General features: G+C 37.9%; 1 long non-coding RNA gene across 1 annotated transcript; it reads right to left on the reverse strand.

The window, feature by feature from the left end:
- On the reverse strand, nucleotides 1–7,779 carry LOC148049705 (uncharacterized). Its single transcript, XR_015697984.1, has 4 exons — nucleotides 7,416–7,779; nucleotides 6,975–7,081; nucleotides 1,211–1,267; nucleotides 1–318 (listed from the first exon to the last, which is right to left on the reverse strand). It is a non-coding gene; the product is annotated as an uncharacterized LOC148049705 (long non-coding RNA).
- Nucleotides 7,780–26,860: the final 19,081 nt, after the last annotated feature.

Below are 26,860 nucleotides of genomic sequence, written 5' to 3' on the forward strand. Positions count from 1 at the left end.
TGAGCCATTGAAAAATATATTTATTTACTTCTGTCCCTAGATAGTATATCATTTAATTAAACAACAAAAACTACGTTTCAGCCATGTAGGGATGGATAGGATTATTAACTAAGATGGTGGGCCTTGGATAAGCAGACCAATGGATGACCTCTTTACTCATGGTTTGTACAAAATTAGCTTTGATATGCTGAATAAACATATTCACGTAGATATGCAGTAAGGAAGGTGATTGATGGAGGGAAGCAACTCTGACTTTTTCACTGATAGATTTATCGGTGCAGAGCGTAGCAATTTTATCTCTCATCCATTCTTTAAAAACTGTAAACAGAAAAGATTTAAAGGTTTTACCAAATGAGGTGGACAACCCCTATGTTCTACCATACCATTTTTCTCAATAGATTCTCCCCACTCCCAATAATTTTCTCCAAGTATTTAAGTTGGGCTTGAGAATTTTAGGGGAAATAAAGGATTTAAAATAATCAGAGTGGCGTTTACAGTACAAAATCTTAGGAATGGAGAAGGGGACCAGTATTTTCCTTCTGCCTGCATGCTCCTACCACTCCTTCATAATTATTACAAGGTAAAAATTAGGATCAGTACTCATTAGCCATTTATCATATCAAGTCATAAAATACTTCTTTATTGAATACATATGTATAAGTTCAAGATGGTGTATGTGGTGGTTCCTCTTAATTTTATCTCCACAATTGCAATTTTTAAGTAGTGTCTCCCAGGGAACTCTGTAAAGAGGAGACTTTAACCTCTCCTTTGTCTGGAAGGGGTCAAACCCACGGCCCCCGGGGCCAAATACGTCACATGCTGACTACGCCCACTCCCAGTTTAGCAAAGAGGTGGGGGAAAGCTCCAACACATCACGTGACAACATGAGTTTGACCCTCCTGCCTTGGTCCATGTCTACTCTTAACATCACTTAAAAAAGGACACAATTGCCTTGCCAAATGCCACTTTCTTTCCCAGTAACTAGCACTACCTCCCTATTCTATATTGCTCTTAGCTTTGTGTGGGAATTTTTTAAATAAATGCTACCTTTTCCTAAAAAGCCTAATTTCTCCTGCTTTTAAATTTTGCCTAAACTTGGCTTGACCTATGCCTGACTGCTTCCAGTGCACCTCTGCTGCAAAAGGAGAAGGCATCCTATTCATGCCAATCAAGCTCTTTTACCTGTTATAGAAATGTCTTCATGACTCACTTGTTTCATTTTCTGGTTGGCTCACCCCTTTTGTGATTATGATTCGATTACATCTATCTGTCGAAGAAATGAATATAAATCACCATTGGACTTTGTGCTATTTTAAAGGAAAAGAGAAATCTGGTCCTTACTTCCTCATGACTAAACGGTCTTCATAAGCAGCTGCTTCAGTACTTCAGGTTTTCTTTTGAACAGATTCACTCTTCCCCTTTTAACCTGATCTCCAAGGAAATCCCTTACCCAGCGCTCCTAGCAGGATCTTTCTATTAAAACTATTGAGCCCCCCCACTGCCTCAAGTTGGTAATCCCTTGTGAGGTATGGTTAAAGAGTAATTCTGGACTCTGTGAAATACAATTAAATATAATCACCAAGACATACCCTCTGCCTTACCCATTTCTTAAATACCATACTCCTTCTCAAAGTGGGCTCTTTTAGTGCAATTCCAGTTAAGCTGCTTTAAACACTTCACAACTAATGAGGTTCTTAAACACTTCATGTTACTTTTGGTTCTAAAGCTTTAAAGCTAAAGGCGTTTATAAAGACAACTGGTTTTTGAAGGTGCTTTTGTACCCCACAGAAAATATCACAGCTACTGACATTTGCAATTGTTAGAAAAGAGCATCTGTTGATCCTCAAACAACATGCTTCCTAGCATTTTTTCTTGAATTAATTCACAATATTTTTGCAAATAAAAATTAAGGTTTTCTGAAAAATACTATTCTACATTTGATTTTTCAGAACTTTCCATCATCTCAGCTGGAGAACTGTTGACAGGGATGTAGGTAAAACAAAGTAAACAAATAAATGAACTTTACAGACCTGAAACAGCAATAATTTGAATTATATTTTCATGCAACAGAAAGGCTACTTGCACAGAGAGTTGCATGGTGTAATTCATAAATTACAACATATATAACACTGCACTGGCTTGTAAACTTTCAAAGGTAACCAACTCAGAGTAATACAGAAGATAAGGGTTAGCTGCTCAGCCATAAATTGATTTTCTTCATACACTCTGGCTGATAGCTTTCTTCTGTGTTTTCATTCAGTAGGACAGGATTATAATTACAAATATACCACATTTTTATCCTAATTAAACCAATAAATATGGATTTTTTACTAGATTTGTAAATACTTTCCTTGGTTAAACTGTGTTGCATTTTGAGGGTTTTATTATTAATTATGCAATTATTATAACTGCAATGGACAGAGTTCAAAAGAGTAGCATTCAAATCAGGCAGCCATGAAACTAGGGAGGATGAATAAGTAAGATTCTGTACTATGATAGAAATGCTGTTTTGTTTCCTAGCCAAATTCATTCAATATTTCCATTCCAAGCAATTGACTGGGGAAATCAGATGCTAGTACATCACCTTGCGGAGAGCAGTGGGTGAGGACAGCTTGTAACATAGTTATATGAGGTAGGTTTTCAATGCTTGAAAGTAACAAAAGACTAAAAAAATTGCAGCACATAAAGCTTAAACTACCCAGTCTTTTGAATTTGGCATTGATAAGACGAAGGAAATCTATCTCTGCATCAGAAGCTCTATCTTTGGAAAGGAAATGCCATTTTAAAAGTACCACTGCACTGTTACCTTGTGACTGAAGGAGAGACCTGTGACTTACTAAATGAGATTCTTGGCTTGTCTCAGCTTTTGCTTCAGGGATCTGAAGTTTGCTCACTATAGGACTTTTCAGCAATTTAAATGAGTATAGCTTATAAAATATAGGCACTGTAATCTGATTAATTTAGTCATCTCTGATACTTACCATACAGATAAAGGATTAGCCATTTGTTCTATACTGTATTTTTCGGAGTATGACGCACCTTTTTTCCTCAAAAAAGAGGCTGAAAATCTGGGTGCATCTTATACACCAAATACATCATTTTTTGCCTCCTGAAGCCCCGCCCCTTCACCAAAATGGCCACGCATACGCTTATGGAGGGTTTCAGAGAGCTCCTGGGGGCTGGGGAGGGCAGAAACAAGTGGAAAATGGGCCATTCCCCCCCCCAGCTCCCAGCAGCACTCTATAAGCCTCCATAAGGCTATGAATGCAATTTTTTTGACAAAAAATGGGCCCATTTTCACAAAAACAGGTCATATTTTGCTCGTTTTTGCCCCCCCCCCGGAGCACTCTGCAAGCCCCCACAAGGCTATTTATGCTTTTGGGGGGGGGAAACGGGCCCATTTTCATGAAAAATGGGCCAATTTTGGGAGGTTTGCAGAATGCAAAAACTTTTTTTTCCTTTTTGGATAGCTCTTTAACTGATTGATGAGAATTACATTGATCAAGTGCTGTGCCAGCAGAAACACATACCTACCTACTGTATTTCTCTCTATTTCTCTCTCTCTATCCCTCTAGCTACCTACCTACACACTCTACACACACACACACACACTCTCCCTACCTACCCACTGTATTTCCCTCTCACTATTTCTCTCTCTCTATCCCTTTATCTACCTACCTAACTACTCTCCCTCCCTCCCCATCTACTGTATTTCTCTCTCCCTCTACCTACCTACCTACCTACCTACCTACCTACCTACCTACCTAACCTACACACACTCTCTCCCTATCTACCTACTGTATTTCTCTCTCCCTGTTTCTCTCTTTTTCCCTTTCTCTACCTACCTACCTACTCTCTTTTTCTCCCTACCTATCTACTGTATTTCTCTCTATTTCTCTCTCGATACCTCTACCTACGAACCTACCTACTCTCTCTCTTTCTCCCTATCTACTGTATTTCTCTCTATCTTAATCTTAATCTCTCTCTCTATCCCTCCACCCACCTACCTACCTACACACTCTCTATCTCTCTCTATTTCTCTCTCTATACATCCCTTTATTTACCTACCTACTTAATTACTCCCTCTCCCTATCACCTACTGTATTTCTCTCTCTTTCTCTCCCTCTCTATCCCTCTACCTACCTACTTTTTAAAAAAATTGCCTCTTCAAAACCTTTGTACGTCTTATACTCCGGTGCGTCTTATAATCTGAAAGATATGGTACTTCAGGGGTCTCCAATCTTGGCAACTTTAAGACTTTCAATTCCCAGAATTCCTGGCTGGGAAGTCTTAAAAGTTGCCAAGGTTGGAGACCCCTGATATAGTTTGTTCCTATGTCTCACTTTAACCAGGAAAAAGATACAGATCTTCCCCCCCCCCCTCTCATGAGTACCTTTGTTTCCAATGGAAAGTGAGAAAATGAGAAATTGAAGGAATTGTAACTAGGAGTAATAGTTAAAATGGAGTTTGGTGCCTGTCTGGACAGTCCTGGACAGTATTCTGTTAATGTCTGGATTCACATATTGTTCAACCATGATTTATACATTATCTACAGTTGGCTGGAATAATACATCACACTAATAATCAACAAACCATACTATGAGTGAGGGAAGATTTTGGATTTTGATCTTCCTTACCCAATGCTAATTTTTGCATAGAAATCCACAGGCTCCATTCATCTCTATCGGCAGGCAAGGGGTGAAAATATTTGGCAGAAATGAAACTATTGTCTATTTCGCAAGTGAAATGTGACTGTCAAAATAAAGAGTGCTTTGCATACTTCAAAGTATTTTAGTGAGTGATAAGATCTGCTTATTTGAAGTGTGTGCGAAGTTAGCCAGTGTTAAGCCAACATGAACTATATTTGTTGAGGCAGAAAATTGGTTAATGGAAAAGGAGCCCTCCTGCATGGGACCAGCCCTACTTCTATGTCACACAATGATTAATTGCATGCATGTGGGAAGCTTACAATTAGACTACTGTTGCTTCACAGAAGCCGATGTTTAAGACATGCTCCCTCCTTAATACATGATCTAAGAGGAATCAGGGATTCATTCCATTATTCCCACAAAGAGCTATACTTACATGAGAAAGCATTAAGTATATTTTTCCTATTGGGAGGAAAAGGCATTTTCAAAAGCAGTAGGAGTTATTGCTATAATGCTGTAGTGTCCCAGTCTCCAGCAGCACTGACTCAAAAGAAAAAGCCATCGGGAGGGCACTAAGTTGAGGAAGACTGATCTTAGTCCCATTTTCCCAGCCTTTTTCCAATATCCTTAACAATAATTTTTAAATACAAATTTTAAATTATGAGTTACAGTATTACTTCAGGTCACTGAAGTCTTTTAAACGCAGCATGTCTATTTCCTGTTGTATATAAGAATATATACCCAGATGCCGTTCACTGATCCATAAACAAGAAAGAGTAATTAAATTTGATGGCTTTTTAAGTTGAAAGATCTATTGTGTCTCAATTTTTTCTTGACTGAAATTAGAAATAGCTTTACTCTCGCTTTTTCCTAGATGTACAATTTCCCCAAACAGTTAATAGATGACTTGCAGGAAAAAAAATCTAATAACCTGTCAACTTTAGGTGATAAATACAATGGACAAAGGCTAAATATTAGCCAGAGAGAAAAGACAAGAGAGTAGCAGACAAAAAACTTCCAAATAGATGTCAGTTCCTGTAAATGATTTTGAAATGCAATTGTCAATTCTTTAACAATAAACTAAAGAATATTTTTTTTGAAAGTGCTTTGTGCAATCTGGCCTAATCCACCAATAACATATTTCTCAGAAAAATGCTTATTTTAACTATTTGAAGACAACATAAATAATATGTTGTCTGTTGTATTCAGCTTCAGAACTCATGATTGTTTTCAGTTTACAGAATTCAAAGAATACAACCAAAATGGGAAGATATGAATCCAGAATGCCCCAAAATACAAAGACAAGTTTTGTAATTATTTTATGAAAGCTTAGTCCTTTCTTGAACTGATATCAATTTCAAGTTTTAGAAGCAGAGATCCTAAGATCTATATGGAAGTTAGTTCTACTGGAATTGTTAATTAAGTATAAACAAATGGGAAATGAATATATGCATGCTTGAGTCCAAAATGTTATATCACCTTGAAGACATAATGTTCCTGCCTAAACAACACATACTAACCAAGTACTCCATTATGAAAATAACATCCCAACCAGTTAAGAATATAAGAATATTATTCAGATGAGTACAAAGGCACTGCAGCAATCCAAAACACCAGAAAAAGGAACAAACAAAATGGATGCCCATACATCTTTATCAAAAAACATCTGATAACTTAACACATTACAGCATCCTAGAACTGAGATCATTCTAAATCAAACTAAATTCACTAACACTAGGGAATTCCTGGAAACTTGGCATTCAGACAAATTAGCCATCAACAGATACATAGAGATAAACTACCTTTACAAACCAGTCAAAAGACACTAAAAAAGCTAAGAAGGAAATAAAAAGACCAGAACACGTCCTTTCCAGCAGCCTACACTCAGATAAGCAGGGATAAACTCCAGACAAACAATCAAGCAGATAACAATAGCTTTGAAACAAGTCTGACACCTTTCTGAAGAGATTTTTTTTGCCGTAGTCACAACAGGCAGAAATTGGTATCCAGGGTAGAGGCTTAATTATATATACACATACCCATCTATATTTCTCAAATATATGTTAACAGGGCATTTGAACCAAATTTAAAATGTTTTTACAGTCAAGACACACTGGTTTGATTATGATGTTAATAAAACATTGTTGCTCCAAAACCCAATTGTACTGGTATTCTGTAGTTATTGTATAACAATTTGGGATGCCAGGTTTTGGGGCTTGTTTGTTTGTTTCATTTTAAATAAACTTACATCCTTTCCCATGAGTTAACTCATTAAAACCCAATTAAATTCCCACATTTAATGAATTAAATTATTCTACTACACACCTGTTCATCAGTGCTTTTAGTTATATTTGCCTAAAGATGTATAGTTCAATGCTTCCCTTTATTATTTTCACTTCAGTTTCAGTGACTGCCAACAGGCACAATCTTGTCTGGCAGAGCAGATCAAAGTCATAATATATTTGCAAAACAAAACCAACAACAAAAAGAAAGAAGGTTGTTACAGACACCTGTCACAATAATCAGTATTCTTAAATGAACTGTTTTAAATAATACATTGTGTTCCTCTTCTAAGCACAGTATATAAAAATGAATTGCTGTTTGCATGAAGGTAAGTAAGACAAGGCCACTCAGAAAACTACATGTTTTGAAGTGATGGTCTCCTGAGTATACACATCTTGTGAGTTTTTACTAGGTAAGACAGTCAGTCTGTTCTCTTGGGTGAAACTACAAGCCTTTCACAGTGAAAAAGGTCAATCTACTCACAAAATTCAACCGAGCTTCCCTAAGGAACCATTCGGAAACAATCGGACTCTCACCAAAATCTTTTCCGTACAATTCATAAGCAATGGCTGAAGTCATGTAGGATGTTGAGCCTAAATTAAAGAAACCATGTTATTGTTTCATCTAGTATGGTAATTCCGGCATTGACTCTGGAGCTACCCCCAAATCTAGTGCAAAATGCTGTTCTTCACTTGAAATGTCACAACCAGCGTAACTACCGAGTTCACACAACACCCTAGTAGTCCCTAATGTGATTAAATGTATATATATTTGGGCGTTGAGGGTAATACGACTGCACCCAGTTTGGTTTATCCAATACCCATTGTATCTTAATAGAGTATGAATGTATCTCTGACATCATATATACCAAATCCAAATCTAGAAACATTTAGCAGACCTTCTATGTGGCTTTCTTACCACCTGAGGGTGTAGTGTGGGTGGTTTGTAATCAAGGAAACTTTTCAGTCAGCATCTAAGATAGTCTACTGCAGATCTGCTTGTTACTTACAGTATTTTTTCTGACATCAAGAAAAGGATGAGTCTCTTCTCTTCCCTCACCCCTCCATTAAAAAAAAGATGTACAACAATGTAGATGAAGGAGAATTTCAGTGTATTAAATTTATTTTATGACATTTTCTTATAAACTGTCCCAATAACCTCTAAGAAAGGCAAGAACGGCACCTTTCTAATAATCAATAGCAAGCAGAATTTGACTGATCTAGCCATTTATTTTCCTCAGCCCGATTTTCACTGTCGGTGAATTGACCTTCGTACGAAGTGACGGTATTCGTACCGCGCACTCTCCTTTTAAAACCGAACCACGATTTCCTGAGTTAACCCAGTTGCTTAAATTTGCATTACGTTCCAAAAACAAACTAGCCGGGTCCTGAACAACCCACCCAGACATCAACGAACCGGACCCAGCCCTTTTTTTCCCCGCCAGCCACAGTAGCGCATCCTGAGGCCAAAACGATTGCAGACCCCCACAAACCGGCTTAGGCAACGGGAGCAAGCTCATAAGTCGAAGCCCGAGCGCGGCTTTTGGAGCAAGTTCCCGTTCCGTTTTCGAGAACAATCGAAACCCACAATCGCTCGGGAAACGGCGGGAGGCTCTGAATAGTAACGTTAGAGTAAGCGCATCCGGAGGAGGCGGGCCAGAACCGCGGGGCCTTCCCGCCCTTCCCGAGGGACGGCACTGTGGCGGTCCGACCGAGCTGTCAGACGTCACCCTAAACTGGGCTTTGCCAACCTCGGAGCGACCCGCCCGCGCAAACCTCCCTCGGAATGCCTGACGCTGGAGGGCGGCTTAGTAAACAAGACGCCCGCCAGCTCGGCCGAGAAACAACGCGTGACGCCCGCTTCGTGACTTCCTCGGCCCCGCTTCGCTGCAGCGGGCTCGGTTCGGCAACCTTCGGGCGACCACCCGCTCCTTTGGGGGTGGGGGTCTGTACTGGGGTTTTAGTGTGCAACATTTCCTATTGCTTCCCCCACCGCCCTCCCTTCAGGACTCCTTTTGTGGGTCGAATGGGGAAGAGACAAACGCGGACGACGGCCTTCCGTCTCGGCTTAAGAGCCAAACTGCCCCTGGAGCTTGAGCAATCGCCCAGCCCGCAGGGATCCTGACCGACAGTGCTGTATTAACCATTAAGCAGGCTAAGCACGTGCTTAGGGCACCAGGTCCAAAGAGGACACCACAAAGTTGAGAAAGAAAAAACAACCCAATGAAGATTTGTACAGCATGTACAAAGGAGGGGGGGGGGGGCACCAAGATTTGTTAGTGCTTAGGACACCAGTGAGCCTTAATCCGCCACTGCTGACCTGTATCTGGCCTCACTCTCACGTTTGCCCCACCATTCTTAGGATCAATTCACATGCGCAAACGGAGGGAAAAGAAATGGATGGCAAATTGCTTGCCCAAAGCCATATATCATAAGAGGACTGGTAGTGGTATCGATAAAGGAGAATATTTGTAGCTCACAGTTGAAATGCTAGTAGCACTGATGATGTTACTAAATCAGTGGTGGGTTAAAAAATTTTAGAACCTCTTCTGTAGGTGTGGCCTGCTTTGTGGAAGTGGCTTGCTGGCCATATGACCAGGTGGGAGTGGCTTCCCAGCCATGTGACAGTGGGCGTGGCCAACATAAAATGTGGTGAAACTCACTTAACACCGCTCTTGCTTAGCAACCAAAATGTTGGCTCAGAAACTCTGGCCTTTGAAGCACACAAGTCTTAAAGCTGTCAAGTTACAAGACCCTTGCACTCCTAACCCTTTAGGGGGGAAAAAAAACCCCAGGGGTGTTCAAACTTGACAGCTTTAAGACTTTAAGGTTTAGATAGGACTCTTAGAGGTGGGCGAGGCGATTGGTGAGCCAGTCAATCAGTGAGCGGTGGGCGGAGCAAGTATGGTGCGGACGGGCGGGGGGAGGGAGCTGGAACCGGTTCTAAACAGCACGGTAGATTTGTGGAGCCTCGTCTATAGAAGAGGTTAGAACTGGCAGGAACCCACCTCTGTACCAAATGAAAGAGAAAATAAACAAGCTCAGAGAGCACCAAGGACCCCTCACTATTAGTGGTGTCCCAGAGGCACATTATATACGAAAAAGGAAGGCAGCAAATCCAGCGTGGCACCTTCTGATGTGTTGAACTTTAGCAATAAACTTTAACTATAAACGATAAATTTGAAGTTGGCTTGGAATCCAAGTGACATCCTTAGAAGATTGGAGGAAGCTGCCTTAAGAGAAAACATAACTCAAAAGCAGGGCTTAATTTTTGTGCATTTATAACACACTAAAAGTCCATCCTTTAAATGCATACAGATGATCATCAACTCAACAGCCGTTTAGTGGTCATCTGAAGATACAAGGGCACTGCAAAATGTGACTTAACGACTGTTGCAGCTTCCCTGTGATCACGTGATGCACATTTAGATGCAACCGGCATGCATTTAGGATGGTTGCAGTGTCTTAGGGTTATGTGACCTTTCCCAACCTTCTGACAAGCCAAAGTCAGTCTGGAAGCCACATTCACTTAAAACCAAGTTACTAATTTAACTGCAGTGGTTCACTTAACCATTGTGACAAGAAACATCTTAAAATGCAGCAGAATTCAATAACTATGTTGCTTAGTAATAGAAATTTGGTCATAAGTCGAGGACTAATTGTACTGCAATTTTGGTTTGTGTCTTTTAAGCCTGTGCAGTTTGTCTTGGTTTATAGCCATGCAGTTAAGAAAAAGGAGACTTTGTGCCTTATACTCCCCTGGAACTTGAAAGCTGGCTCTGCTGTATATTTTGCTTCTCTTAATAAGCTACTTTAGAGATACTATTACATGGAAATCTTGCAGCACCTTTTCTGATTAATAAATTATATTAAATGTCATAAGCATAAGGTGTAGCTCACAAAAGCGTATGCTTAAAAAAAATAGTTGGAAAAACTACCAGTATCCTTTTTTTGTTACTGGAGAGTAATTTTGGCAGTTAAAAGTTTGATCTAAACATGAAAGAAGAAGACCCAAGATTCATATGGCTGTCTAACATAAGTATCAGTTATAGAGGGAAAACTGCTCCTGCATGCTTATAATCTTCTATGTATAAAACTATTGAAATGGTGGACCCTGGTCAGCCTTAAGCTTTGTACATGGGTTGGGGCACCCCTAGGGACATGAGCAACCCGGGGCTGTGATTTGTAAACCTTCCTCAAGGTATGCTTCTGCAGAAGCCTCAGTACAGTTGTAACACTGCCAAGTTTGAGAACCTCTGTGATATAGCAGTTAACTATTTTAGGGGGTTACGTATTGCAATGTTTGAGAATTCCAGCTTACCCTATTGTCTGAACCTAGTCATGAGCGAAGTATGATATATGTAGCATCATATGTGGTATTCAGCCAGTTATGACAGGTTCTGGAGACGCAGTGCTGGAAATTTTGAGTAGTTCAGAGTACTGGCAAATAAGCTGGCCACTGCCCCCGCTGCCTCCCTGACGATCTTCTTTTGTTGCCCTGAACAGGAGAACGGAACTGGAAAGCAGGTTAGTGGGATTGGGTGGGAAATGGGGATTTTCCAGTATTCTTCCCCTGCTATGCCCATAAAGCCATGCCCACAGAGCAATGCCACGCCAACAAAGCCACGCCCATAGAACTGGTAGTAAAAAAATTTGAATCCCACCACTGTGTCCCATGATCTGTAAACTCAATGAATGCGCTTTGCAAACTATAACTTAAGGTTTCTCATGCATGAATTCAGCCTACTGTAGTTGATTAATTAAGTGTGGTTAAGCAGACCATCACTTGAAACATGCCCACTGACAATGTATTTTGTAAACTGGGGTTTATGGCATAGCTGTTAAAAAAAAAAGATGCTATAAAAACATCACTTCAAATGTGTGAAACAGATGGCTGGCTGGCTAAATGAGGATATGAATTAAAACAAGTTGATATTTTTGCTGGCTAATTTCTCTTGTACTGAATTTTGGATATTGATTCACAGGGCAAAACCCTGTCCCTTTTATAAATATACTTATCTTCCCCCCATCATCTTTTTATATCCTACCCCAATTCTGACAGATTCTGGGTAAGTAACTATTGTTATTCAAAACATAAGATACAAAAGCCGAGTGAATAAAATAACAGATGCCAAGGCACTAAGAAGCAACTAAGGGCTGAAAATACACTTAAACAAGATGTTTGTGAAATGGAAGAAAATACATATAAACAAATTACTATATAAAATACTACATATACTGTACTATATATATCCAGAGAGAAAGTATTTTAAAGGGCGGGAGCCACCACGGAGAAGGCTGTCATCCAATCCACACTCCATGAAACTCACAAGAGAAGAGACCCTCAACAGGCCCTTATTAATTGTCTTGACTGGACAGATTATTTTCTGGCAAAACGTTTCCAGTCCTGCATCATACAGTGCTTTAAAGAGAATAAAAGCTGAGTTGCACCTAAAAGCTGTGAGATTTAGAGTTATATTGTGCTGGCTGGAACTGTTTCCAGTAATCTAGCTGCTAAATTTGCACCACCTGTAGCTGCTGGGTTGCCTTCAAAAGCAGTGTCACTTAAAATATGTTCTAGTAATCCAACCACGTGGTGTGAGTTATTATTGCCAGGACATATTGGCCCAAATAGAATTATAACTGGCACACTCCCAAGCTAGTCAAACGTTTCTCCCAGTCACAGTTGCCTGTTGCCTCCTGCTTTATCAGGAACCAAGAGGCCAGGAGGACTCCCACAAAATGAACCACGTCTTCTGGGAAAAGGACTGTGATCTAGTTGAGAGTAACAACAGGGACTGGTGTTAATTTGGCTGCCTGGCTCTTATTAACAAACAACAGCTCTACTTGTAGATTTTGCCCTTCCTCAGCCTGTGATCTCTCTGATGCTTTTGTTGTCAAAGAAACCTTTTGCTGAATTTCAAACATTTCTTCCTTATGATGCAGTTATAAGGGGTGGTGGATGGTGGGATGTAGCATCTTTCAGTATTCCCCACCTATTTTGGATGGCTGCTGTTGTTCATATGTCTAGAGTAGCTGCTGCAGTGAGAATATAAAATGCATTTCTCTTGATGAGCTTCAAACAACTTGTAATAATTCACCAGCTACTCAATAATAGATCAATTTTTTTTTGTATGAATAGAGCATTCCCACACTGGCCTTGTACTAGAGAGCCATGGCAAAGTTTCTCATGATTGCTGGCTGAACCACTCAATCAGAATTTGCAACTTTATATTATGTATTTAAGTAGTCTTCAAACATTGTGTGATAATTTTGATTTTTGGACAGTGACTTTGTTTCTCAGTTTCACTGTATGTGTTTTAAATGAAAATGGACAATGCAGGATCACGATGAGGTGTGCCAGGTTTTTATTTTGATTCAGACAATGTCTCTCTAACTAATGTAAATTATCTGGTCTGTATCTTGATTGAACAAATTGAGGAAACATTGTTTAACTTTTACTTACTATCTGTTGTAAATAGCAGATGTTCCGCTTTTTCTAAAGCTGCTGTGGAGCTCTTTGTAAGTTGAAGAAATTCCCTTGCCAATGTTGCTATGGCTAGATGATACACCCTAGAGTATTGGTCACCAACTAGTGGTCCATGGACCACTGGTGGTTCGTGAGAAAATTTTGGTGGTCCACAGAAAAATCTTTGCATTTTTGCATTTCTTATATTGCACTAACTAAATCAGGGATCCTCAAACTACAGCCCCTGGGCCAGATATGGCTTGCTAAAGCAGTTACTCCTGCTCGTTGACAGGATGGGGCACTTCATCTTGGCTGCCTGTTTAATAGCTCCAGCCCTTCCCTCCCTCCCTGGAGTCCAGGCACTTCAGTGAGTGGTGCACGAAACTTCGGCTGGGCTCCTCAAAAGACAGAGTTTGCAGGGGGCCGATCTAGCGCCCGGACTGGCTACAAGACAAACATCCATTCTGGGCCGTATTTGAGATTCCTAGCTGCAATGGACAGCAAACCAAGGGTTGACCCTGGGTGCTTCTCTCTGCTAACAGGCAGCCAAGCTAAGTGCCTGAAGGAACCCATCCCATCCCATATTCATATTAGTGGTCCACTGGATTTAAAATTATGAATTTCTCTTGAAGTCCAAAAGATTGGTGATCTCTGCCCTAGAGCACAATTTTTAGTTGTAAGTCATTCCATTTAATATACTATTATCTGCATTTACCTCCGCATTCAACATAGAACCAACTTAATATATGGATTATTTGTGTTCATTTGTAATCCTGTGTTATATTATATCCTCATTATCATCATTTTAGCCATTGTCTATCCACTGCAGGGTGAAGGCCTCTTCCATATGTTTCCAACCAATATGGTCCTGAGCTTTCTTTTGCCAATTGGGCCTGCAATACTGCTGATGTCATTGATCCATCTTGTTTTTGGTCTTTTTCGTGGATGCTTTTTATCAACTGAGAGCCGTTCTGCCTTGATCCACCTGCATCAGTTCCTGCTATGTGACCAGCCCAACTATAGGTCTATAGTTAAGGTGTAAATCAGACACATAGATACCTCTTATCATGTGTTCCTGGCAGTTCATTAGAGCACCTTTATAAAATCTTCATAGTTTTCTTGCTCAAGGCTGCTAGTGAAATGATTTGGGGGTTGGGTTTTTTTAGAAAAAAAAATTGTCATTTACAGGCTGCTTGAAAGAATTCCAAAAACCTTTGTTGGTATTATCTTTATAAAGATCAATAAACATAGGATAAAAGTTCAACCTTTTAAATTTTCCCAAATGCTTAATAGGGCAAGATATTTTGAAAAACAAAGTAGAAGAAATGAGAAAAAGGTGAAGATTAAAACATGGATATTGATTTCTAAGATGAATGGCACTGTCATCTCTGCCCTTTCTTTTTTTTAATAGAAAGATATGTTTTATGGCCTAAAATACAGGGATTGTATGCTGTGCTTTGCATAATGTATACAATACATTGAATTTGTATTTAAAGCCTGGAGTGAATATGTTGCAATATCACACAGGTATTTCTTTGAACCAGGAAAAGGCATATATTGAAGTGATATTTTGGATGAAGCAGGGAGAGGATGAAAATAATTCTTAATCTGTCAAACTTTTTCTTATTCCACATTGTTCATATTCCTTGTGCCTTCTAAAAACCATTTTGCTCTCTCCACATTTAAATTATAATAGGAGGAATAATACTTGAATGGAGTTGTTGAGTTAACTCATAAGCAATAATTGATAGGAAAAAGATTAACACTTTCCACATTTCAGTGCAAATGTGCCACCTGTTCCTCATTGCCATTGGCTTTTTAATCATGCTAAAATGTTGATATTATCAAGTTAGTTCATAAAATATTGTCTTTCTTAAGCACTGGATGATCTTTGCTACTAATTTTATTTTACTTGTTTTGTTGCATTTACATTAATAATGCTTTAGTAGTGAGATATACATTAGTAAAAATAAATGAATGAATGAATGAATAAAAATAAAACAATCTGGAATTTATGAGCTGGAATCTCATTCTAACAGAATGGATTCTTATGAAGCAGATGTTTAAATGAGATATAACTTGAGGCTTACATCAATATTTTCTTCAAGAATCTAAGAAAGTTACTACAAAACTTTTCTGATTGGGGAAAAAGAAAAGGAAGTGACATTGCAGATGATTATGCAAGAAATTCAAAAAATACAAGTAAGAACAGAGATCATTGAAAAGAGAACAGTGAATATTGAACAAAGAACAGGAAAAACAGATGAAAAAATTGAGAATATCCACCAAATGATGATGAAATATGAGGACAGATTTTAAAAAATTGAAGAAAAAGATGAACAAAGGGATAAGAAAATTGGAGATAATTGCAGATTGAGCGTGGTTGAACAAGACAAGAGTAGAATATTGGATTGTGAGATTGACAGATCAGAATTTTACCTCTGATTCCAGAATATAGAAGAAGAAAAGGGAGAAAATTTGGTAGAAGTAATGATAGAAATTCTGGCAGAAGCATTGGTGATAATCAAAGGGAAAATGATGGAAGGAACAGATGAGGGGTTTCGAGTCTTTACAAAATGTGCAGTGAAAAACAAGTTGCCAAGAGAAGTCAATATAAGACCTACCAAGAAAGCAATTAGAATACAAATACTACAAATGGCAAGAGATAAAAGATTGTACTACTATTGGATGGATACAGGATGATGTAATGAAATGCTATAATAAAAATTAATTTAAATTTATTTAAATTTAGAATATTTCGCATAAAATGAAGTAATAATAGTTATAGTCAAATAAATGATTAACAATGATAATAATGCATACATATATACTAGATTGATAATATGAGATTTTATATAAATTATAAGTGAGGACTATGGAGAGGATGCACAAAAGTTTTGTAACCAAAGATAAACAATTTTATACAGAATATAATATAAAGATGTACTACTACTGGATGGTTTTAGGATGATGTAATGAAATGCCATAATATAAATTTATTCTAAATTTAGAATATCTCACATAAAAGGAAGTAATAATAGTTATAATCAAATAAATGTTTAACAATGATAATAATTGTATCCATATATATCAGATTGATAATATAAGATTCTATATAAATTGTAAGTGAAGACTATGGTTTGGAAGCACAAAAGTTTTGTAACCAATTGACACACTGTATGTAACTGGAAGATGGTTTTATGTTTTATGTTTGTCTGTGTTTGTTTGTTTAAAAAAAAACTTTTCTGCTTGGTAGTTTAGCTCTTATTTTTGTATATACTCCAGCAATTAAGTTTATTTTCAACATTTTTAATGAACTTCTTTGGTTGCTCTTTAATCTTATCAACCTTTCAGTATATTGTTATCTTGCCGAGGATAACTCATGATGCGAAATGCTTCTGGCACATACATATTTCCTATTTGTGTTAATCACATTTTATTCTATTGAAGTTAATAGAAAACAGAATGACTCACCTATCCTTTCATGGATTGGGCTATAAATTACCAGATAAACAAAATATGTTATACAGATACAATGTCTAGACAAGTGTCATTGAAAATAGACTGCTAAATATTTTTTTTGGTAATTTTTAATCTTTTGTTAACTATGTTTTTTTCCCCATACTTGATTTTTACTTTGTTTTATAACATACAAAAAGTCCATTTTCAATTGAACAGTGTGTTGTCTGGGTACAAATCATTTTAGGAAATAATAAATCAAAGTGTTTACAAGAATATTCCTTGAATTAATATCAATTATATTAAAATTATTATTATTATTATTGTTGTTATTGTTGTTGTTGTTGTTGATGATAATAATATTTCTTTAACCAAGTTAACATATCTTCCTTATATCACTCATCCTTCTATATATTTCCCTGTTTCTAGCTAGTATTTTTGTTGGCTTTGCTAACTATGTTTTATTGTGTTTGGTTACTGACCAGGGTTTTTATGCAGGTGGTAAATTTTTGAAATGACTTTCCACACAAAATGTTAGAAATGCCTAGAAAGAACTGACTTGTTATCTGATAGGAGAGAATAATTAAGAAATATAAACATGTTCAGACTTACATAGATCCCAGTGATGTGAATTCATTTGCAGTGGTCCCAGGCTCAAAATAAAAAAAGCTTGATTCAAGCATAATTTAGCATTCTGTTTGGTTTTTCATTTTAAACAGTAATTTCCCCAAAAAACCCTTTTTGTTGATTTTCCCTTTAAAAAGTATACAAATTAACTCTGAATATCACCTAACTTACCAAAGATAAAAAATAAAAAAGTTATTGGAGGAAATGTAATAGGCAGCAAAGTTAGAAATAAGGTATTGCTAATATTACATATTGTAGTATAAAACAAGAACTAAAATCAGCCTTTGTTGATTAAAACTTAATTTAACAGTGACGTGTGGTGAGATTTATGGCTGGTGAGGCAGTCTTCTCCCCCGACATCCCACTGTCTAAAGCATTTTCTTTCTTTCGCCTGCCTGAATTCTGACAGGGGGGCGAAAGAAAGCGGCAGCCCGCCACTGGCTTTCTTTGCCCGCCTCTATGTTGAACATAGTGGCGAGCAAAAGAAAGCCAGTGACAGGCTGCCCCTTTCTTTCTTTTGCCCAGAGGTGGCAGCCCACCTGAGCTGCTTGCTTCTGGGCAAAAGAAAGAAAGCGCCAGCCTGCCATCAGAGGCGGGGAAAAGACCCGCTTCTGCTGGTGGGCTGCCGTGGACACAGAGAAAGAAAGCTGGAGATCTGCCCTCCCTGCCTCTCCCCCTTCCCTCTCTTCACTCTCAAACAAACTCTGTCTCAAATTGAGAGTTTGTTTGAGTGAAGAAACAAACACACACACACATGCACACACACACACACTAATTACTTACAATTACTTACAAATTACATTAATTTTGAATTCCTCCCCCTTCCTCCGACCCACATACCTTTTCCAGCTGTTTCACAGAGGATTTCAACTCTGCTCTTGCCTGCCATCATGAAAATGTAAAAATGTTAAAGGAAAAAGGCAAGAACTGCTGAGGTCAGGCTGGGGTAGCTGCTGCCAGAGTTCTCAATGGATGACTCTGCTTAACTGTTTTTAAAAGCCTCTTAAAAAACACCCTCTGCAGGAGGAGGCAAGAGAACCACGTGCCTCATCTACATAAGGATTTTTTCGGCTTTTAACCCTTGCTTAACTCTGCTCCAGTGATCATAAAGTCAGACTAAATGAGGCACGTGGTTCTCCCGCCTCCTCCTGTAAAGGGCACTTTTTTAGAGGCTTTTTTAAACACTTAAGCACTAAGCAGAGTCATCCACTCTGACTCTGGCAGCAACTACCTCAGCCTTTTTCCTTTTACATTTTTTTCCCCTTTCATGATGACAGTGGTGAGGCTCTGCTTCCCCTGACTGCACGTCATTGTAATTTACTGATAATGTATTTCATCCAAACATTTTAAAGGGCTGTATGAGGCTCAAGAGAAGTTCATTGCAAATCCATTCTTGAAGATTTTTTTGTCTTTAGTAGTTTCTGAAACTGATAGATTCTTTCTGTAGTAGAGCCTTTACAGGACTTAAAAGAGGATACCTAGGTAATATTTTGCCTTTCAGTCTCTGAGGTTTTACTTATTTTTTAATCTCTCAGGAAAAACATTCTTGGCATTATCAAGATTAATGAGATTCAGTAAGATAAAATTTTGGAATTGCTCTGTATAGTTTATGTGCATATGCTTGATTGATGGCAGCAAAATGCCATGATTTGAGATAAGCTGACCTTTATTAGTGACTTTTCATATTTTCCCTTTCATGCTCAAAGATCGGCAATTAATATTAATGTGCAATTAGAAGACTGGAATAAAAGCTATGTAGAAAGCCTCCCATTAAAAAAAAAATAAACTCAAATCTGTAGAATAAATACATAACCTCCCCAACAATTATTTCTGTGTCCATCATAATCAGCACTTATTAGATAAGACTTTTCCCATTCAAAAATATTCTAATGGAAATTCTATCTAGAGAAAAACCTCAAAAATCTTTCCCTCTGTGACTTTCCAGGTTATCAAAACTAGATATATTTACAATACAATACAATACAATACAATACAAACGACATGTTGCATGTGATGATGGGGTTTTTTTTGTTTTTTTTTTTGTTTTTTTTGTTTTTTTTTTTTTGTTTTTTTTGTTTTTTGTTTTCCTCTTTTCCTTTCCATTCCTTTTTGGACTTCTTTTTTTGCCCTTTTTGGCCTCCCCCTCCTCCCCCTACCCCTTTTTTCCTTTTTTTTTTCTTCTCTCTCTCCCTTGTTTTATTTTGTTGTTTTTTGTTTCTTAAACCCTAGCTTATTGTGGTGCTTATCAAATATACAATAGAGAGATACGGGATGTATAAACTTAGTAGGGATGCACCTGTGATTAAACGACATATTATATGTGAAGATGGGTTTCCCTCCCCCCCCTTTTTCCTTTCCTTTTTCTTTTTTTCCCATCCTCTCCCTTTCCCATTGTTGTCTGTGTAATAAAAAATAAAAATAATTTTAAAAACAAAACAAAACAAAACAAAACAATGGAAAAGCTCCAGGTCCAGATGGACTACCAGTGGAATTTTATAAGACTTTACAGGAATCGTATCTCCCATTGTTAGAAGTTATGAACAAATTCATGTTAAACATGAAGATACCCAAATCTTAGTCAGAAGCTTATATAACACTGGTGCCAAAGGAGGACACCGATCCACAGCAAATTAAGAATTATAGACCAATTTTCCTGCTAAATTCAGATTATAAAATATTTGCCTCAATACTGACAGAAAGACTCAAAGGATATTTAAATAACTTTATTCATCCTGATCAAAATGGATTTCTGCCAAAGAGACAAATTAAAGATAATATGAGAATAATCCTGGACACTCTGGAATATTATGAGGCACATCCTGAAAAACAAATGGTGTTCATATTCTTAGACGTTCAGAAGGCCTTTGATAATGTGAATTGGCGATTTATGTTGCTACAGTTGGAACAGATGGGCTTTGGCAAGAAATTTATTCAAACCATGCAAACCATATACCACAAACAAACAGCAAAGATAATGATAAATGGAGAATTGACAGATTCCATTGATATTGGGAAAGGGACAAGACACGGTTGCCCACTATCACCCCTGTTGTTTGTGTTAATGTTAGAAGTCTTAAATAGAAACATTAGAAAAGATAAAGACATAAAAGGAATGGAAATTTAAAAAGAAGAATATAAATTGCAAGCATTCGCAGATGACCTAGTTTTCATTTTAGAGGATCCATTGGAAACCGCACCTAAATTGATAGAAAAAATAGAGGAATATGGAAAAGTAGCAGGTTTGAAAATAAATAAAGACAAAATGAAGATTTTGACAAAGAACATGCTAGCAAGACAAAAGGAAGTATTGGCGGAAGCTTTGAAGATTCAGGTCATGAACAAGGTTACATATTTGGGGATATATTTGACAGCAATATGTAGTACACTTAAAGAGAACAATTATTATAAACTTAAACAACAAATTACAACAGACCTGGACAAATGGGAAAACTTACAACTATCGCTAATAGGGAGAATATCAACAATCAAGATGAATATACTACCCAGGATTTTATATTTGTTCCAGACAATTCCAATTAGATTAGCGAAAGATTTCTTTGAAGGCCTTAACAAAATAGTATTGAAGAACATTTGGCAGGGAAAGAAAGTGAGAATAAAACTTAAACTGGTACAAGATGCTAGAATAAGAGGAGGATTTGGCCTACCTAACTGGGAATTATATTACCAGACAACAAGCTTGATGTGGGTTAAGGAATGGATAACATTAAGAAACTCTAGATTATTGACTTTAGAAGGTCATGATTTGTTGTTGGGTTGGCACGCTTTCTTATGGTATAAGGCAGTGATTCCCAAACCTTTTCAGTCCATTGCCCCCTTAGTGCTATAAACTGATTCTCAGTGCCCCCCACCCAGTGATGGAATTCAATTTTTTTACTACCAGTTCTGTGGGCGTGGCTTGGTGGGCATGTGACTGGGCAGTTTGCACGACAGAAGGAAGATAGTAACAGTAAAATTCAAAACTGTAACAATTAATTGCACATTTATTCAAAATCCAATTTAAAAACCTTTTTAGTTAATGTTAATTCAACAAAATTGTTGAACATGGTCCAGTGATATCAGGCTTTCAAAGTCTGATAGTCATTTATCAAGAACCTTAGTAACTAGTAACTTAGTAAACTCAGTAAAATTTAGTAACTACTTCACTGTTCAGTAAATTCTTAATGTGATGAAGTGATACTAGTTTCCCAATGTCTGGTTTTAAGTCACTTAGGAGGAGTCTTAAATCACCATGTTCAGTAATCTGGACTCGATTTCTTTGCTTGGAGAGAAGTTGGATGACCACACTGAAGCCATGTTCCACCAAATATAATGTTGGAAATGCAACAAGGAGCTTCTTAACCACTGTCCATAGTGCAGGATAGTGATCAGAAATTTCTTACTGTAACCAAAACTCTTGGTATCATTTCTTAAACTTTGGCTTCAGTTCAACATCATTTTACAGCTCTATGAGTTGTTCCTCCACTACCCCATCTTCCTCAGTGTCTGAAAATGGATTTATCACTCAATCTGGAATTTCCATCAAAAAAAGATCCTGATATCACTCAGACATCTAAGTCTTAGAATGTCAGAGAAACAACTTTAGATGGATAGTCACATCTCTGCAATAACATCATTGTAATTTTCAGTTTCATTAATTTCCACAATATCAACACTAGCTTTGCTACTAACCCCTTCCAAACCATCTGCATAGTCTTTAAGAGTTGGTGATCTAAATATCAAAAATGGTTGACTCACATCACACATCTAAGCCAAACTGAAGTACAATCTATTTTTCCTTTTTATTAAAAAAATAATTTCAATTTTAGGATTTGTATTACTGTTTTCATCCAGTCCCCATCCAAAAATGGCAAGAAAATCTGGTGTCATTTTTTTAAGCAATCATGGACAGATAATTGCTCATACTTGCCTTAATATTATTGGCCAAATTTCTTATTGGCTATGCTAACCAAATAGTGCTCTGGTCATTGTTAACCCTGCTGCAATATTTCTGTGTGCGCATATCCACACATACAAAGGCATACAATATAATCTTATCTCCTTCAGATTGCCAATTATTTTGCACGACACAGACATTCTGCCTTTAAATGCTTATGTGGTTTCAATGGCTAAACTTCTGATCGCTGAACCAACGTGTCAGCCTCTGCTTCGCTGCTGCTTCGGCTGCCATTGAATCGGGGAGGGGGGCATGGTATTTGGGAGGGGAATCATTATGTGCTGGAGGAGTGTTCTAGAAGCTGTCCTGACCATCTCTCTATGCATGTGGAGTTTCCTGCCAAGGCTAACTGTCCAGCATTCCAGCCTGATGATGTTTTTTGAAGATATCTCCCACCTGACAGTTGGTTGAATTATTATTGGACTATGGAATAGGGTGCCAAGGGGAGGGGATTGAATTATACATGATATCCATTGCTTTCGCGCCAATTTACCCAGACTCAGCTTTGCTTTGCTACTTATCATTTGTAATTAGTAAAAGTACACTTAATTTCAAGAATGGAGTTGAGTGGTTTCTTTCCTGATTATTAAATGAAGCAGCACCTGACACAACTATTCAAAACCAGTAATTCCACAAGGAGAGAGGATGGGAATGGGGATATTTCAAAAACGAAACACATATCCTAAAAGAAAATCCACCTGCAACCAGCATTGAGTGGAGCTTTGATACGCTTTAGAATAAATGTGCTGAAAGGGACCTTGGAGGTCTTCTGGTCCAGCCCCCTGCTCAAACAGGAGAACCTATACCAGAGGTCTTCAAACCTGGCAACTTTAAGACTTGTGGACTTCAAACCCCAGAATTTTCCAGACAGCTATGGACTTCAACTCCCAGTTATGCTGGCTGGAGAATTGTGGGAGTTGAAGTCCACAAGTCTTGAAGTTGCCAAGTTTGGGGACTCCTGACCTATATTATAGTAGTATATACATATAGCATGCTATACCTATATCAAAGAAAGCTCTCATGAGTTTAACAACACCTGTATTTCCAAGGCTAGAAACAGAAGATTGCAATGTGAGCTCCCTCCTGCTGGTAATCCTAACCTTCCTAACCAAAATCCACACCACCAAATGGGAGCAACCGCACTTACTCTCATCACCCCCTCCCTCCAGTTACTTTTACCCAGCAGCGTCTCCATGCAAAGGAAAACAATGGCAGGAAATATGTGACCGTTTTTTAAACCAGTGGCAAAGAGCTCTCTTGCAAGCTCAACTAGAATTCGATTGGTGGGTTTTTTCTTCCCCTAACAATGTGCACGATCTCCCCACCTATCGACCTTTTAAAAGAAAAAACCTTTTCACAAGCCAAGCCAGTTGGTTAAGACGCCAGTGGTGTTGGGGAGCGGGCGATTGAAGTGGCACGTGCCCCTCTCCTGGGAAGAAGGCAGTGATTGGTGGTGATGTTGCTTAAAGGAAAACCCGGAGGTATTTCCAGGTTTGTTTGGGTAATTTCGTCCTTGTGCCCACGCCAATGGGCTTTAAACAGTCCATCTTCTGCTCGGCAAGTTTCTCCTTTCCATCTGAGAATTAGTTAAGGGGAAGCTACCAACCTAGGGGCGACGCCCTCTGCAGCCAACACAATACACAATATTTTTTTCCTCGCCCTCTTAGCTTCCTCCTACCGCCCCCCCTTGCCTCTTAACACCCCCCTGCAACCCCCCTTGCCTCTTAGTTAGTGCCCCCCTAAGTCATCCCCCCCAGGGGGCAGTACCGTCCACTTTGGGAACCACTGGTATAAGGGAACTAAAACCCAGGGGTATTTCAGAAGGCATTACATTGTTATTAAACTGGGAGAAGATTAAAAGGCATCATTATTTAAAAATTCCAGTCTGATTATCAACTATTGAAGCATTTTCATATTCAATAATATACAAAAAGGAACAAACAGTTAGATATGGTGAAATATTGAATGCTAAGGGTGAACTTAAATCTATGCAAGAATTAGAAGAACAAGGTTTAAGAATGAACTGGTTTTCAATACATTCTAGATATGATAAAGATTTTAAAATAGAAGGTTTTTATGATAAAATGACTGACTTGGGTAAAATTCTGACAGGTACTGATGAAAAGGTGATTAAAAAATTATATGGATACTTATTAGAGGTTAAACTAGAAGAGGAACAAGTTAATCTATGATTGCTTGGGGGAAAATTTTGGTCATGAAATTGATTTAGAGAAATGGCAAAAATTATGGCCATAAAATTATATAATGACAATGTCAACAGCATATAAAGAAAATTTGTTTAAGATGTTTTACAGGTGGCACTTACCCCCGGTGAGAATAGCAAGAATGTTCAAGGACAAATCAAAAAAATGTTGGAAATGTCATCAGATACCGGGTTCATATTACCATGTGTGGTGGACATGCATAGAAGCTAAAAGATATTGGACTAAAATCCACACTTGGTTGGAAAAAATGACTCAGAAACATATAGACTTTAAACCTGAGATTTTTTTTATTGGGAATATTACCGGAAATATACAATAGAGACTTGAAATATTTGATTGTAAACGGGTTAACGGCAGCTAAAATTGTATTTGCAAAAAATTGGAAAAATAAGAAAATACCAACACAGGAGGAAATTATTCAGAAAATAATGGAAGATGCTGAAATGAGTAAATTGACATTTGAAATTAGAGAACAAGAAGATGAACAATTTTATAAGGTATGGGATTTATTTTACCAGTGGTTATATAAAAAAACATGGAAATGAAAAACGTTGGAGAATTTTTATAATATAAGAATAATGTATGTATACATATATACTAAATTGATAATTTGTGATTTTATATAAAATTGAAAGTGAGGACTATGGAAATGATGCACAAAAACTCTGCAACCAAACGACATGCTGTATGTGATTGAAAGGTTCTATGTGTTATGTGTTGTCTGTCTTTGTCCAAAGAACAAAAATATTCTTTTTTTAAAAAAAAAGAGAAAGAAAAGGAACAAGAAATGATATTCAACGATTTTTGGGTTTGCGGAAATACCACCCCAAGAAAATATAAATTAAGAACTGGAGGAGACACCTGCAACAATAGAAAAAGAAAGGAAGAGAGGAGGAGAGGAAATGAGAGGAAAAGGAGGGAAGGAAGAGAGAGGTGAGGAGAGGAAGATGGAAGGGAGAAGGAGAGAAGGAGAGAGGGTAGGAAGGGGAAGGGGTAGAGAGAAGTAGGGGAGAGGTAAGGGAAGAAGGAAGGGTAAGGAGACAAGGAAAGAAGAAAATAGAGAAGGGAGGGAGAGAAAGGAAGAGAGGAGAGATGAGAGGAAGAGAAGGGAAGGAAGATAGAGAGGAGGAGAGGAAGATGGAAGAAGGAAAGAAAGAGAGAAGGAGAGAGGGTAGGAAGGAGAAGAGGAAGAGAGGAGGGGAGAGGTAAGGGAAGAAGGAAGGGAAAGGAAGAAGGAAGGAAGTAGAGAAGGGAGGGAAGGAGAAAAAAAAGGGAGAAGAAGGTGGTATCAAAACAGGTGAAGGATGGTAAACAAAGCAACCCAAATGGAATATTATAATTCTATAAATGGAATGACAAATGTATAAGAACCATGAATGTAAAAAAAGAATAATAACTATGTGAAGGGAAAGGAAGAAGGAAGGAAGTAGAGAAGGGAGGGAGGGAGAAAAGAAAGGGAGAAGAAGGTGGTGTCAAAACAGGCGAGGGATGGTAAACAAAGCCAACCAAATGGAATATTATAATTCTATAAATGGATTGACAAATGTATAAGAACAATGAATGTAAAAAAGAATAATAACTATGTGAATGTATACCTATAATTGTATATAGAGAACAAAAAATTAAAAAAAATATTTTTTTAAAAAAAGATATAGTTCAGTGGCTCTGAGATCTCGTCTGCCAGTTCCTTCAGAACCTTGGGGTGTAATCCATCTGGTCCTGGTGATTTGAACTCGTCTAGGGTAGACAGGTGCTCATTTACCATTTTCTTTCCTATTTCAACTTGTGTTCCTAATCTGATTTTTGTGGTGCTGATTTTGATAGGTTGGACTGTTTTATCCCTTTGTGTAAAGACAGATGCAAAAAATGAGTTAAATAGTTCTGCTTTCTCCCTGTTGCTTGTCACCTTCTTGCCACTTTCTTCCAGCAATGGACCAATTGTTTTCTTAACCTTTTTCTTGTTTTTAACATGTTGGAAGAAGCTTTTTTTTGTTTGTTGTTTTTTTACTTTTGTGGCAAGCCTTTCTTCATTGTGAGCCTTAGCTTTCCTCACTTCATCTTTATATGCTCGGGCTATTTGCTGATATGTGATCATTCATTGTATCTACAGACTGAATTTATGGTTACTTATTTTTATTTGTCATCATAGCTGTTCACCCTTACAATGTTAAAAGTGACGTACATTACAATGGAAA

The sequence above is a fragment of the Thamnophis sirtalis genome, unplaced genomic scaffold (assembly GCF_051295495.1).
Source record: "Thamnophis sirtalis isolate CommonGarterSnake01/CBP01778 unplaced genomic scaffold, rThaSir2_p1.2 scaffold_1, whole genome shotgun sequence".
Taxonomy (NCBI): Eukaryota; Metazoa; Chordata; class Lepidosauria; order Squamata; family Natricidae; genus Thamnophis; species Thamnophis sirtalis.